We start from the raw sequence: 15,583 nt of genomic DNA on the forward strand, positions 1-15,583 counted from the left end.
CTTCTCCGTCTGGACCCTGGAGTAGGCCTGAACATGATGGGATCAACCACGAGAAGTCAACTGCTAACTCCAATACCCCGTGAAACAAAACCTGGAATCTCCAAAAGGGAGTTACCAGAATGAGGGAGCATGACTTGAGTCTCACTTTCCACAACAATCTCTGAATCATTGAGAAGGGGGGGAAGGCATAAGCTTTCATCCCTTCCCAAGACTGGAGAAAGGCATCTACTCCTGACGCATTCGGGTCTGGCGTCCAACGGAAGTATTTTGGTACTTGGTGAGTTAAGCTGCTGGCAAACAAGTCTATCTGGATTGGGCCCCAAAGCTCTTGTATCAGGCAAACAACCTCTGGATTCAACATCCAATCACTGGAATCGTTGAGCAAACATGAATTCTAGTCTGCCCTTAAATTCTGGGAAGTTAAGGGTGATCTTCTGGTCCCAACAGAAATAACATATTCGCTTGGCAATATCTGAAAGATTTTTGGATCTCGCGCCCCCTAGATGATTTATGTAGGAGACAGCTGAGAAGTTGTCCAAGCGGATTAGGGTATTCGAATTCTTCAGAATCTCTTTGAAGCTCATAAGGGCATTCAAAGCTGTCAACATTTCTAGAGAATTTATGTGAAGGGATTGTTCTAATAAGGACCACCTCCCTTCGGTCTCTAAATTGTTAAGCCGAGCACCCCAGCCATGGTTGCTCGCATCTGATTCCAAGGTAAAGTCTGGAAGGTTTCCGAAAATAGCTTTCCCGTTCCAGGCTTGGAGGTTGTTCAACCACCAATGAAGATCCTCTCGAGCGTCTTCCGAAAGGGGAAGGGAGTCTTCGTACCAGAGGCCTTTCCTCAGGCCCAGAGTTTTTAGTCTTTGCAAACCCCTGTAATGAAGGAGACCTGAAGAGATGGCCTGGATAGAGGAGGAGAGGAGACCCAAAACCCTGGCTAGGTCTTTCAGACGGATAGATTCTTTTGAAAGAATGAGGGAAACATGTTTCTTTATTTTGGTAACCTTTTGGTGTGGAAGGATTATGTTGGACAGAATAGTGTTTAGTTGGAAACCAAGAAATTATATTTCTTGTGTCGGGGACAGAATGGATTTCTCCACAGTTATGATGAAACCCAAGTCTCGCAGAAGCTTCATGGTCATATCTAAGTGTTTAAAGATTTCTGACTTGTCTTGAGACATGATGAGAATATCGTCTAGGTAAATCATAAGACAAATTCCTCTCTGTCTGAGATAACTGACCACCGGTCGAAGAACCTTGGTGAAGCACCAAGGGGCTGGTGATAGGCCGAAAGGAAGGCACTGGAACTGGTAGAGGGTTCCTTTCCAAGTAAAGCGGAGGTACTTGTGACACTCCTCGTCAATGGTATGGTAAAGTAGGCATCTTTCAGATCCAACTTTACCAGCCTGTCCTTGGCTTGCAGAATGTCCCTCAAAAGCTGGATACCCTTCATCTTGAAATGTCTGTATGTTAGAAATTTGTTTAAGTGTTTTAAATAGGAGAGTGCTGTAGGAGAAAAGGTGTTAACAAGCATACAGTAAAACATACTGATCTAATAAAAAACTGACAGAAAGAATATAAATATCAAAAGGGATGTACATATCTAAATTTAGAATCAAACAAAGATACAGGCAGTCAAGACAAAGCCCAATTAAAAGGGAAATAAACCGCTAATATAAAGTGTACTTAGCTGTGTCAAAGCAGCGAACAAAAGAGGAAGATTGGAGCCTGCACAGCCTATTTGTCATCTTACTAATGTTCTGTTTATTGTGATGTAATAACATTCTTTAAAGGGCTGCATGTTGGGCAGCAAATAAAAGTATTTGCATAATGGTAGCCTCCGATCTTGTAATGAAATATATTGCTCACACTGATGGATGTTGGAGATGCTCATGGTGGAGTATTTTGACAAGACTCTTTAAGACCATGACCCACTGATAGTAGACTTTCAAAAGTACAGAGCGAGACCAGCAGTCCCAATGTAGAGACTTCAACCAACTGTCTTGGTGGACATGGTTTACAGAGAGACCAGAGTATCAGACATTGAACGTTACTTTGCAGACACCAAGCTTACAGCGCCAAAGGCTATTTTGGAATAAGAGGCGTTTGAGCTTGTTATTAGAGGACTTCGTTAGATCTTGAAACAATATAGTGTAGACTAAAAATACTAGAAAGGGAAGATCATTCCAAGGACTCTACTCAGAGACTTACTTTCCTTGTAAATGAGGAATATGATCAGGCTCTGGATAGACTCAGAGATAAGAACTATAGGAAAAACATGTTGCAATTAAATAGAGAGGGTAATGACTCAAGTATACCTCCATGCACAGCTCATCTGGAGGGAAGAAGAGTGCATCACTATCTTGCAAATCCTGAACAAAAGAGAAACCAAACACAACTCTTCAGTTGTATTCATACTATAAGACATTATATCATAGCAAGAACATAAATTAAGATTGCAAAATCCTGACCAAAATTATATCTAACTTTATCCTGAGTTACTTGCTCAGGGTGATACACTCCAATCTGAATTGGATTTGTTCCAGGGAGAAGCACTTCAGGCACCTTAAAAAGACTGTTTTATATGTTAGAATTGACACCCCAGAGATACCTTGCTCTGTCATGGTCTATGTCGATCTTGATAAAAGGGCACTCAATAAATAGGTGGAGTTTTTTTATTTACTCAAAACCCAAGTCCATACTCTGGACTGCTCAGAAAATCTTTGAGCCTTTTAAGATCAAAATAGGTGCAAGGTTGGGTTGTGTGCTTTTTTCGCTCATGTTTGCTCTACCGATGGAGGACCCATTTGCTTGTGTGATGCAAGGTGGAGGAACAGACACAGACGTAATCAGGATGGAAAAATGCTACAACTTTCCCTATATGAAGATGATCTCCTTTGAGGACATGAACAACAAATTGGAACCCCTGATGAGAGAACTAACCATGTATGAGGATGTAATGAGTGAACAGTAAATTGGCGAAAGGTCTGTATTAACATAGTCCATCCGAAAGGTACAGATGGCAACACTCCTGCATTCTTGGCAGGAGCCAATGGGAGTCAAATACTTGACTGGTGTGTTAGAGGTCACATAGGGAAGCAATAGCATCCATAAGATATTGAGTCAGATACTGGACCACTCTCCTATTGTCAATAATGTGGAGGATCATGTTGGCGAAAATGGTAGTACCCACCAGGCTATTGTACTACTTTTAAAAACTTCCAGTTCAGCTACGATAACAGTAGTTTAATTAATTGAACAATATTTTAACCGTATTGAGGAAGATGGAAGATGCAGGGTATCACTTCAAACAGTAAAAATGCTGCCAACAGAAGGAGGGCTTGCAGAATTGGATTTTGTGGGATATTATTGGGCAGCCAAATTGCGGTGGATCTCGAAGTGGTGGACTGTGCCTAAAGCGCATAATAGTAAATCGGAAATGGTAGATCTCCCAGTAAAATATCTAGTGAGGCCACTGCACAGGGTTCATTAGGGTAGCCTTACACTGCTGGAACAAATGCTTGCCCACAGCAAAGGTTAAGTATGCTTGTGCGACTGCACTTCCGATAATGTGATACCGGGCCTCTGAGGTCGACAATGGAAGCATAAATTGCTGACATGAGAGGTAGCGGAAATCTGTAAGATTGGGGACTTATTCTCCAATGGAGTGATGCAAGACTTTTTTGAGCATTTTCAAACTTAAAATGTGCCATGGAGCCCGAATTTGACCTATTCCAAAATCATGGACCCCAAAAGACAACACACCAGCACCCAGATAGAGAGAGGAACCTAAAACCTTCTCAGAGTAGGAGTAGGTCCTGATGATTTCAGGACACTGACGCTTGAATATTTCACTACATAAGGTGATTCAATCTGAATCAAAAGTAGACCTAACTCTTTCAAGGAAAAAAAGGATGCATGAATTGAGTAAGGAACTTAGGGACACAGATTGGACTCTGATACTTTCATAGACACCCTGGGCATCCGGGAATGCCCATTTGTAATTACTGCAATGCATACTTCACAGAACGTATCTCATTCCCAGTAAGCTTTGCAAAATGTATGGACTCCCCAAAACTGAACATCCTAGTTGTAGGACAGAGGGAACTGGAATATTGCATATTTTAAGGGAATAACTGACAATACAAAGTTAATGGTCTAAGTTGTCAAGGATGACACAGGAAGGACAAATCTATGCAAGCCTGAGAGCGGTTTACATGGCTTAATACCTACATTTAAAAAGAACACCAGTAGGCTTCTCGATCATATACCAATTACGCCTAATGATGTAATATAAATCTGATAGGGCACCCTCAATTTCCAAGTGGCGATGTTGGAAAATCTGGAAGCAGAGGTGCTCCACAAAGACAAATAGAGAAGTTGAATTGATTCTGAAAGAGCTCAAAAGTGGGATGAGTTACAGTAGAAATAAATGCAACATGGAGGTCAGGAACAACAGAGAGTAAGAGGAAATGGCAGTAAAGACCAATTACTATGTAAGGGTTAAGGAGAAGGTGACAATAATATTGAGCTGTGGCTAAAACTAGATGCATTAACTGAGCTGAATAATAAATATGTCAGAAAAAGTAGAGTCCACCCTATACAATAGTGAGGCTGTCTCCATCCCTAAGCCCCTTTTTCCTATGGATTCCTAGATCAGAAGGAAGCCCTCTGAGGGAAATAAGCAAAAAGAGAAAAAATCAAATAAACCAGTGGGCTGCTGACCTGAGGATTACTAGAAAGGGGATGGAAGGTAAAGCTTGGACCCGCGAGCTATAGTTAATGTTTAATAGTTTCATGGTTTGCTTGAAATCATTTATTCGTCAACCTACAAATGATCCTTGCTTTAGGACAGAGGTCTTCAAACTGTGGTTCACGCCCCCCTGGGGTTCCAGGAATGGTTTCCTAGGGTGGAAGAAATGCCTCTGCATGTACTTGTAAAGGAAGATGACCTGGAAGCACGGTCTTGTTTATATGCTAAGTTTCCAGGCTGTGTTAATTTACACACAGCCCTTGAAGTGCATTAAAAAGCATGGGAACTGTGATCCGGAGTGCCATGGGGTTGAGGTGTCAGAGAGTGTGGTGGCAGAGTCAAAAAGTTGGATAAAAAGAAAAGAACAAAACTGTCTAAGTATCTTGTTTTTTCACCATCAGGTAACTGCATGCTTGAAACATAAATGCAAGTTAAATTAACCAGTGGTAAATCTACTCTATTAGATAATGAAACCTCAGTTGGCAAATGCCATCACTGCATTTATCTGTGTGTGTAAACCCAGAGAGACAATGAATTTTACTCTAGTTGGAGCATTAGGGACTAGTGACCTTTGTATTTACAGTAGTACAAGGTCTCACACTGTGTTAGAAAGCACTGCAAACGTGTAAATTATTATTTTAAAATAGTATTACACACAGTCTAAGCCAGGCTGCTACAAAATTATACAACAAGTGCTTACAAAATATAGCTTTAAGCAATAGGTTATCAGACTGTACCTATTTCACACAGTTGTATGTGTCTCCATTATTCTAGAACTCAACTGATAACACCTGTACATTATCTCTCAAAAAGAATAAAACGTTATCACCATGAAGCTTTAAGCAGTGCCACTGGAATTATGCAGCTGGAGAGGATCACATTATGCTGCAGAGTTTATGCGGCATAATACAGTAGATTTTATTGTTAATGTTACTTCATTATTTTGATATTTTAACTCATAATAACACTGTCAGGGGACGTTTTTCACCTCATTAGTACTTGTTTAACACCAAAATACAGCAATAAGTAACTGAAAGATGGCTGAAAGATGGCCAGCCAACCTTTGGGATGGACCTTCCACTGCTCTGAAACACATGGCATCACGTTTTAGTAACATTTAATCTAGAATCACTTTTATTTTGTCAAATCTGAAGATTATGTAGCAGATGATGGATTATGTATCAAATGCAGAAAATCAATAATTATGTGGAACTCCCTGCTACATCAGAATCACATAATTTCAGTGGTATTGGCTTTAAGTGACTCAGTCAATTATTGACTAGTGAGAAGCATGTTTCATTTTAGCTTTCTGCACCACTTCTACACCCTTCACTTTCAGGCAGTAAGTATTAACCATTTAGAGGCATTTTCGTTTGGAAAAGATGGTAGGGAGAAGACCAGCAGGGTTTCAGTCAGATGAAGAGCTTTTCCGGGACATTGTCAAAGAGATGACAGAGAAGAAGGAGCACTCTGTGGGGGCTCATTTGTTTTGCTTATAAATGGCCAGAGACAGCTTCCTCAGAGAGATACCCCAAGGAAGGGAACCTTCCTTGGGGTCTTTTTTAAAAAGTGGACTGGATGCCCACTTTCCTTGCTAGCATTAGAGCCCAAGTCACCCCTTGCTACTTTTTAACACTGAGGGGATGGACGTATCGTTGTTGCTGCAGGTACAGTGGCACCAGGGGCCAGCACTGTAAGAAGCCAACTAAACCCCAATTATGGCTGTTTTACTATCCTTCTTTGCTTGCATTAGGGTCAACTGCACCCTTGCTGTGCCAGTGTTGCTTTGGACCTCACAGCAATGGCCCACGGGAAAGGGGGAAATTTACGCAGAGGAGACACCTTTGTTTGGCCTCACAGGAAAGCTTAATTTGTAATAAAGTAGGTGCCAGGCTTGTCAAGAGGCCACTTCAGCTGGCACTAACCATTACTTAGGCCAACACTGCCAGTATCAAACAGCTACTATCACACTCCTACAAGTGTGAAAATGTAGACTATTCGAGGCACCTACAGCTATATAAAATGGCTTGGGCAGTAGGTATTAGTTTTAATTCATAGATAATTAATAAACAACTGTTGTTGTGCTCCTCTCTAAATTAGACAAACAGCGCCACCATGTGGCAGACTACCAAAAGTGCCAGTGTTAACAATTAAGTGCCGATGCCGGGCACAGGAAACCACCAGCTCAAATTAAGCAGTGCCTCAGAGAGATGGCAGAGAAGGGGATGAGGCAAGATGGGAGTCCCTGTCTTTAACAAAGGGTGGGCAGAGGCGATGACCCTCTGTCCAAGAGCTGTAGCTATCTTTGTTGAAGCAGGTGCAGCAGCCCTGGAGCCCTGGTGTCTGACGGGCACACTGCATCACAACTATGACTGTCTAACTTTAAAAAAAGGTGCACGGGAGTCATGGGCGTCCGCAGAAATGTTTCCAGGGGGGGGCAACATTTTAAGTTCATCACCATCCTCCGACATGGTTGAACACAAGTATTAAATACATTAAAAAAATCTAATAAGACATTGGGGCATATGTATCAAGCCTTTTTGGATTCGCAAAGGCCGGAATTCGGCGAATTCCGGCCATTACGAATCGCAAAAGGCTGTGTAGCATTTTTTGCTATGTATGTAAAATTCGCATCATAAGGAATCGCAAAAATGTGCGATTCCTTATTTTGCTATAGCATTTAAGGAATCGCAATTTTGCGATTCCTTAAATGCTATGTATGATGCAATTTTCAATAGCGATTTTAGCTTAAGAAATCGCAATTTACCACCAACTTTCAATTGGTGGTAAATTGCGATTTCTCATAGAAAGGCACAAATTGGCATTTTTAAATGTGGCATGTGACGCACATACATGCCCATAAGGCATGTATGTGCGCCATATGCACACACATGCTGATTTCAGGGGTGCAGCAGGGTGTCCTTGAGACACCCCTGCACCCTTGAAATCAATCTCATTCTGCAAATTCACAAATTGCGATTCGCAAAATGAAATGCATTTCACATTCATTCCTATGGGCCTCCTGGCCCATGGGAATGAATGGGTAATTATTCCTTCTTTGCGAATTCGCAAATTGCAAATTCACAAATAAGGAATAATTGGAAATCGCAATAAAATTGCGATTTTCTACATACATACCATTTTGCGATTTCTAAATAGCGATTCCTTAAAAATCGCTATTTAGAAATCGCAAATGGTGATGTTGATACATATGGCCCAAAGAGCTTAAATAAACAAAGAAACCCATAAGGGGAAGAGAAAAATCTTGTGAGGCACCACAGCAGACGACCTGGCAACTACAATAAAACAGAGGGAAAAACTAAAAATGTCCGGAAAAAAACATTCTAAATCAGGTTGATGTGGTTCTAGAGCATGGCTACTCACAAACTTTCTCTCAGGGGCCAAATTTACAGGGTGGTTTGTGTCCGAAGGCCGCACCAGTGGGGGCGGGGTCAGTGGGGGAGGGGGGTGGGGCTAGCAACAAAAAAAACTATGACCATGAGGTTGAACACATACCCCGCAGCGGCCGTCTTCATCCACTGAGCCACCCGACCCGGCATACACACATCCATCTTTCTCTCTCTCTCTCTCTCTCTCTCTCTCTCTCTCTCTCTCTCTCTCTATTTCTCTCTCTCTTTCTCTCTCTCTCTCTCTCTCCTTCTCTATCTCCCTCCTTCTCTCTCTGTCTCCCTCCTTCTCTCTATGTCTCCCTCCTTCTCTCGCTGTCTCCCTCCCTCTCTCTATCTGTCTCCCTCCCTCTTTCTCTCTGTCCATCTCTCCCTCTCCATCTCTCTGTCTCCCTCTGTCTCACTCACTCTGTCTATCTCTCTCTCTGTCTCCCTCCATCTCTCTCCCTGTCTCCCTCCATCTCTCTCCCTGTCTCCCTCCCTCTCTCCTCCTCTGTCTACCTCTCCCTCTGTCTCTCTCCATCTGTCTCCCTCCCTCTTTCTCTCCCTCCCTCTTTCTCTCCCTCCCTCTTTCTCTCCCTCCATCTTTGTCTCCCTCTCTCCCTTTGTCTCCCTCCCTCTGTCTGTCTCCCTTTCTGTCGTCCTCCCTCTGTCTCCCTCCCTCTTGTCTCCCTCTCTCCCTCCCTTTCTCTCCCTCCCCCTGTCTGTCTCCCTCTGTTGCCCTCCCTCTGTCTTCCTCCTTCTGTCTGTCCCTCCCTCTGTCTGTCTCCCTCTGTTGCCCTCCCTCTGTCTTCCTCCCTCAGTCTGTCCCTCCCTCAGTCTGTCCCTCCCTCAGTCTGTCCCTCCCTCAGTCTGTCCCTCCCTCAGTCTGTCCCTCCCTCTGTCTGTCCCTCCCTCTGTCTGTCCCTCCCTCTGTCTGTCCCTCCCTCAGTCTGTCTCCCTCAGTCTGTCTCCCTCAGTCTGTCTCCCTCAGTCTGTCTCCCTCAGCCTGTCTCCCTCAGTCTGTCTCCCTCAGTTTGTCTCCCTCAGTTTGTCTCCCTCTCTCTCTGTCACCCTCAGTCTGTCTCCCTCTCTCTCTCACCCTCAGTCTGTCTCCCTCAGTCTGTCTCCCTCAGTCTGTCTCCCTCAGTCTGTCTCCCTCAGTCTGTCCCCCTCAGTCTGTCCCTCTCTCTCTGTCCCTTCTCTCTCTGTCTCCCTCTCACTCTGTCTCACTCTGTCTCCCTCTCGCTCTGTCTCCCTCTCGCTCGGTCTCCCTCTCGCTCGGTCTCCCTCTCGCTCGGTCACCCTCTCGCTCGGTCACCCTCTCGCTCGGTGAATTGAATTGAATTGAAAAATAATTTGTAATGCGCAGAACAATGACCCGAAGGTATCAAGGCGCCTAGCAAAAGGTCAGGAAGGACCAAGAGGGGAGACATAGATCTTAAACATAAGCTTGCTTGAAGAGAAAGGTCTTTAAGGCACTGCGAAAAATCTGTAGGGATGGAAGGGATCTCAGATCCAAAGGAAGTTCATTCCACCACTTAGGAGCCAGAGTGGAAAAGGCCCTACCACCCCACCTGGCTTTCCGTACCCGGGGAGCTGCAAGAAGCAGCTTCCCGGAGGAACGCAGGTTTCTAGGGGGAACATAGTGGGAGATAATGGATCCAATTCCGGTGTCGCTCTTTTTAGCAATGGCTCTGTAGGTCATACTCAGGACCTTAAACCGAATACGCAGTTCCACCGGCAACCAGTGCAGAGTTTTCCTGGCTGCCGTGGCTGAGGAGCGCCTAGGGATATCCAGAACAAATCTGGCTACGGCATTTTGGACCACCTGCAAACGCTGCAGCTGTCCTTTATTGAGTCCTGCATACAGCGCATTGCAATAGTCCAAACGCGAGCCGATGAGAGCGACAGCTATTTGTTTTCTTGCCTGGAGGGAAAGAAATTTCCTAACCCTACGGAGAGTATGAATCAAGCCCCAGCAAGTGGAGACAGTTCTGCTCACCTGGTTGCCTAGGTCAAGGGCAGGATCTATTATCACCCCAAGATTTTTAGCAGGTCACCCTCTCCTTCTCGCAGGGGAACAGCACAGCCTGCTGTAATTGTGAAAATTAAGGGGACCAAAGGCGTCCATAAACGGAACGTTGACGGCCTCCCTGCTCAGAACACATGGGCGTCCACTACAGCAACGTGCGCTGCCTGAGTGTTAATACCACACTGTCATTGGGCCAGCACCGGACGGACCGGCGATCCGGGCAGACCCGGTTCTAGGATTCTTGCTCAGGGAGGGCCACGAGCATCGATGGGTGGGCCACAAACATCGATGGGTGGGCCACAAACATGAACGGGGAATGGACAGGGAACAATATATTGCAAAGATCTGATATTTTAGGTATTTACATTGTCAACTTTTGACATTTTGAACACCATAAGTATCAAACAACGAGGGACCTACTTTATTTTCCCTGCTTTGCTTCTGGCTTTATGTTTCTGTTGCCACACATCTCTTTGCAGCTTTTCATGTTTAAAAAAAATAAATACATTCCACTTTGCAAAGCATTGAAGTTTAAAAGTGTGGTGCAGTAAGCCCTCTGACAACTTTGCACAACCCTGCCTAATAAAATAATTCAGACAATACAATTATTTATCCTACCTTTCTATGTACATAGGCAATCAAAACACAGTTAAAAGCTGAGCTATGGTTTGCCAAATGTGCAAAACCAATGCAACTCACCAGTTGTGCTAACCAATGCACACATAATTCATGTTCTCCATCATGCTCAAAACCCTATCTTAACTGGGCCTGGGTCTTTCTCCCATCTCTTTTCAGGCCATTAAAATTTTTACTGAGATATTGCTTTTTTTTCCCCTTCCAGCCACATCTCCCCCTTAATGGAAGAAGCAACAACGTGCTTGAAGTGCTAGTAGTGAGTTTTCTGCTTGTTTAGGTAGGAGCGACCCCTTCTGGTAGCCACAGTGCTGCTAACAAGTCAACGTCAGGGCAGACAGTGTCTTCTCAAAGGAGGCTCCGAGACTAAAAAAAAAACACTGATGGAAGAGGTGACTCCAGAATCCAGGCAACAGGACACGAAAAGGAGGATAGTCAGCAAGGGGATGACAGACCTGCGAAGAAGAGGAGAATTGCAGAAGAAGGAACCCACAGGACCAAAATACCAAACTGGAGAAAAGTGTCACCAACAGAAGTGAATAGATATCAACAGGAGAAAAGAGACACCAATAGGAGTGAAGAGTGTTGCGATACAAGAAAAATGAGAATTTCAGCCCCTTATATATACACAAGGACAGCAAGGAAGTGACACAACAGGAAAAGGAGAACCACCATCTTGGTTTAGGAAGAAAAATGAAGAAGGTTATAAAACCTCTATCTTGGAATGGTGAAGAAAAAACAGTACTCAAGGCACTCTGGGAACCAGACAGAGGAATTTAAGAAGGAAGGAACAAGGAAAAATAACCCCCAACCATGACTACAGGCAGCTCATATTAAGGTCACTCTAAGATTCAGATAAGTCTACAGCACATGGTTTTCCCAGGCAGTCTCCCATCCAGGTACTAACCATGCCTGACCCTGCTTAACTTCAGATGAGATCAGGTGCTTTTAGGGTTGTATGGCCACTGCCCACAGTGGCGGCGTACCCCAAGAGAAAAGAGAAGTGCTTCATGGCGCGTCTTTGCACCCAGAAAAGAAACGGCAGGGCGCCACACTGAGCTGCGGCATGCCCAGCGTACAGAAATAGGTGCCACAGACCGAGTTACAGCCCGCAGCTGTGAGGCGGGTGGTGCGCAGGTCATGACCCACTCCACGGCGTATCCCCACATCTATTAGATTTTCAAAGTTTCTGAATGTCTGACCATATATCATACCAACTTTTCATTCTGTCTCCCTCCCTCTGTCTTTCTCTAATTCTACCAACCCCTCCTTTATCATACTCTATCCCATTATCCATCTCTTTCATTATCCATCCCTCTTTTCCCCTCTCTCTTCCCGTTGTTACCCTGATTTTCCCATTTCAATTGCCCCTGCACTATTTCCCTCCCTCTCTCTTAGTCTATAATTTACCCCTCTTTCTCACGTGTCTCCCATATACACTCTATACTTCGTTCTATTTCTACCGCCTATGTCCTTAGTCCCCACTCTCCAAATTCCTATTGCTTCTTTGAGATTTACATCAGGTCTTTTTCCTGTATTGAAAATTCTCCTGTTCTTCAGTTATGTCTTCTTATGCCAACTACCTTCTTTATCAAACCTTGTCATTTGCAGAAGACCCTTCTCTGTAGACATTAAATAGATTCCTGTCCCTGTGAGTGCTTTCAGTTCTGCATGCTTCTAAAGGTTAGGAAAGTGGAAAGACCTTGTTCAACCTTTATTAGGCATTCGAACAAAAGAAAGTTTATTGTTGAGTGGTAAAGGAAAATCCACCTATTTCTGGAGGAGTTGTTAGATACCGTGGAGACTCCACATGTGGCATTTCTTTGACCAAACTATTCTTTTCCTGAAGTGATAGTGCCATATTTCTTTGATTCTACTCCTGATTTGGCACTTCCTCAAGGTATCATCAACCTCTAAATCATGCTGTAGGCTACTGAAAGTTAGAACTAAGAAGTGTGTGTGAGGCCTTGATTCATCCTTTCCTTATTAATACTGACCAGGAAACTTCTAATAATCCTCTTCTGCATCCACCCTTTCCGTTGTCATTCACTATTATTTTTACTCCCCTTGCCATCGCCCTTCTCCACTTTCGTTTCCTAGTCTATCTTTACCAATCTTTTGCTCTAACCTTCTCTCCACTTAGTCTGTTCTCACTTCATCTTTTACTTGGCTGTTTCCCTCTTTCATTTCCCCCTCTCTCCTTGTACTTATCTATAATTATGTCCCTCCCCTCTCGCCTCTTTTCCTATCTTCTCTCGTCAATCATTTCTCCCTCTTTCCTCTCCCCATCTCCGTTTGTCTCTACTCCCCACTCCGTCTCTTATTTTTCCTTTTGGCTCTGTCTCTCTCTTTATCTCTCCTCTGCTCTTAAGTCTCCCTTGGTCTCAATATGGAGGGTTAATAAGATTTTTCACTACAACATTGTCAAAATCGAATTTTCATTTTTTTCCCCATTTTTAGTCATATTGTTCTTTAAATGTAGTTATTTCAGTCTTCAGTGTTTTTTCCGGATTTTTTTCACTCTCGGCTGTGTACAGCACTCTCCCCATTGCTCAAACGGATTAAGTGCATCCTGTGTTGTCACGTTATTCCAATATTTTCATAACACTGAGACTTTCCAATACCTCCAAAAAGGAGCCAGAGATGAGTTACCAGAGATGAGCTGCACAAGTTGCCTCTCCTTCTAATGATCAAACGTAGCGGCTGCTTTGACTGGAGTAGAGTTTTCTTTTAAAGTGGTAGACATTTCCAACAAAGGTTTAATAGGGGCGGGGGGTAGTTATGGTTCAAGCAGTTATGTCTGTAATGTATATCATCTTATTATGTGAACAATAAAAATACTGGCACAGTTACTATACATTGTATGTTAACTATGTCATTATCAGCGTCCTGCTTTGCATGTACTATATTCACCTCAAAAACTATAAAACAGATGGTGTGGTAGTTTCCTTTACTCCCACATAAGTATTTGTTGACACGAGAGTCGGTCTTGCGATCCTGGTATTTGAATTGTGACTTTCAAATAAAATTGATCTCCTTTCCCTTGGAAGGATTGGTTCCCTTTAAATCCGACTATTAGTAGTAATGCGCATTCCGTGATCTAACTCAAAGTGATGGGGCTCACTGCAGAATACAAAGTGGGCAGTGCTTAATATGAAAATAAATAAGAAGTGCTAGGGATACACATTGCTCCTGCCAGCGCTGACAATGACAACCCCTATCTATCACACTGTCACCAATTTGACAATTCTGAATATTCCAGGCCCCGGCTCAAATCTGTAAGAAGGCTTGGGTTGCAGGTATAAGTCATTCTAATGTAGGTAGAATTAATAAACAACTATTGTGCTCATATCTGAATTAGGCAGACAGCGCTACCCTGCAGCAGCCTTCCATAAGTTGCGGTGTTGACAATTGAGTGCAGTGTCGAGCACAGGAAACTAAAAGAGGGTCCACTGAATTTAAACATATTTCACAGATATTCATTAGACTTGGGGTGGTGGGGGGAACTAACGGGCTGTGGCCTACGAAGGGTAAGGGGCTCTACTGCGCTGCATGGCCCGCAGACTCCTACCTCCCTGTCCACACTGATCCTCCAGCTATAGCAATCACGAGCCACGTCAACAAAAAGAGTGTTGGAATATCATAAGAATTACACTTTCGATTTCAATCCGGTCTGTCACTTCACAGTTTTTAAACTAAGAATGTTGGCACTAGCCTCGCTCCCCAAACGCTCCCACCCGTGCCCCATACCTTTTTATCCGATCGTTGTTGCCTGCTGTGAGGGACTAAAGATCACGTCCCCTGCCTAAGACTTGTCAATTGTGCTGCTCGTAAGCATCAGCAGCGCCCCAAGGACTCAATCTCTTCTCCTGAGGCCTGGGATGGGGGGGGATGCGCCATGCTGTGTCTCCTCTGCCGGCCCATTATCATTCTGACTATGAGGAACGGCTGACTCTGTGACCTGCTGAGAGTCACACTCGGGCTGGAGCAGCCTTTCAGGTGTTGCCCCAGCAGGAAAGTCGGCCCAGGTATGTGGGCCTGCTTTTCCACTTCTGAATCGCCTTGGGAATCGGGCCTAGATCCAGGGGGGGGCAAGCGCCCCCTCTTGCCCCCCCCTGCGGACGCCTATTTTCCAGTCTTGCACCAGTATCAATGGTACTCTTGCATAAAAAGGGAGACAACATGAGGGAGCTCATTTTTTTCATGAAAGGGCAGCCAGCTTATATGAAGATTGGACGGATGGTCAGACATGGGGGGTGAAGAGCTGAAATATGCAGAGGAGATAGCCGGCTTGTCAGGGCGGAAGTTATTATTAGTGCAGCAGGTACAGTCGCATTGGGGCCGAGGAGTGCGAGAGGCTCACAATACCCCAACTATTAGGAGCAGTATTTTTGGACCAATAGCTGCTTTTGTTGGATGCATTTGCTGTTGTATGCATCTTATATTTAGTGTGGTTTATAAGCCGTAGAAAAAGTACTCCTGCCCTCTGCACACAGCGTTGCCCCTTCTACTCTCCCAATCCTTGCCATAAAAGTTTGGAGGGGGTATCCGACTTAACAATATTTTGCTTCGCGGGGCTCAGAGCAAAAACGTTTGAAGACCTCTGCTTTAGGATTTCACATTCAGCTCCAGTCCAGATGTAATTCAAAGTAGCAGGATAAAACAAAGTAAGCAATAGCAAGACCCCAACTCATTAGGCCTGAAAAAGGAGTGACATTCTAATGCTTTATTAATATGTCAGAGCTTGTAACTAGGACTAAAAATACAAGCCTG

At 44.1% G+C, this 15,583-nt stretch overlaps 1 protein-coding gene and 1 pseudogene across 1 annotated transcript in view; both read right to left on the minus strand.

The window, feature by feature from the left end:
* ST8SIA1 (ST8 alpha-N-acetyl-neuraminide alpha-2,8-sialyltransferase 1) overlaps window positions 1–15,583 on the minus strand; it is a 602,520-nt gene that overhangs the window by 241,709 nt on the left and 345,228 nt on the right. The window lies entirely within an intron of this gene.
* On the minus strand, window positions 11,669–11,780 carry LOC144777808 (5S ribosomal RNA; annotated as a pseudogene).

This window comes from Lissotriton helveticus, chromosome 1_1 (genome assembly GCF_964261635.1).
Source record: "Lissotriton helveticus chromosome 1_1, aLisHel1.1, whole genome shotgun sequence".
In the NCBI taxonomy this organism is placed as follows: domain Eukaryota; kingdom Metazoa; phylum Chordata; class Amphibia; order Caudata; family Salamandridae; genus Lissotriton; species Lissotriton helveticus.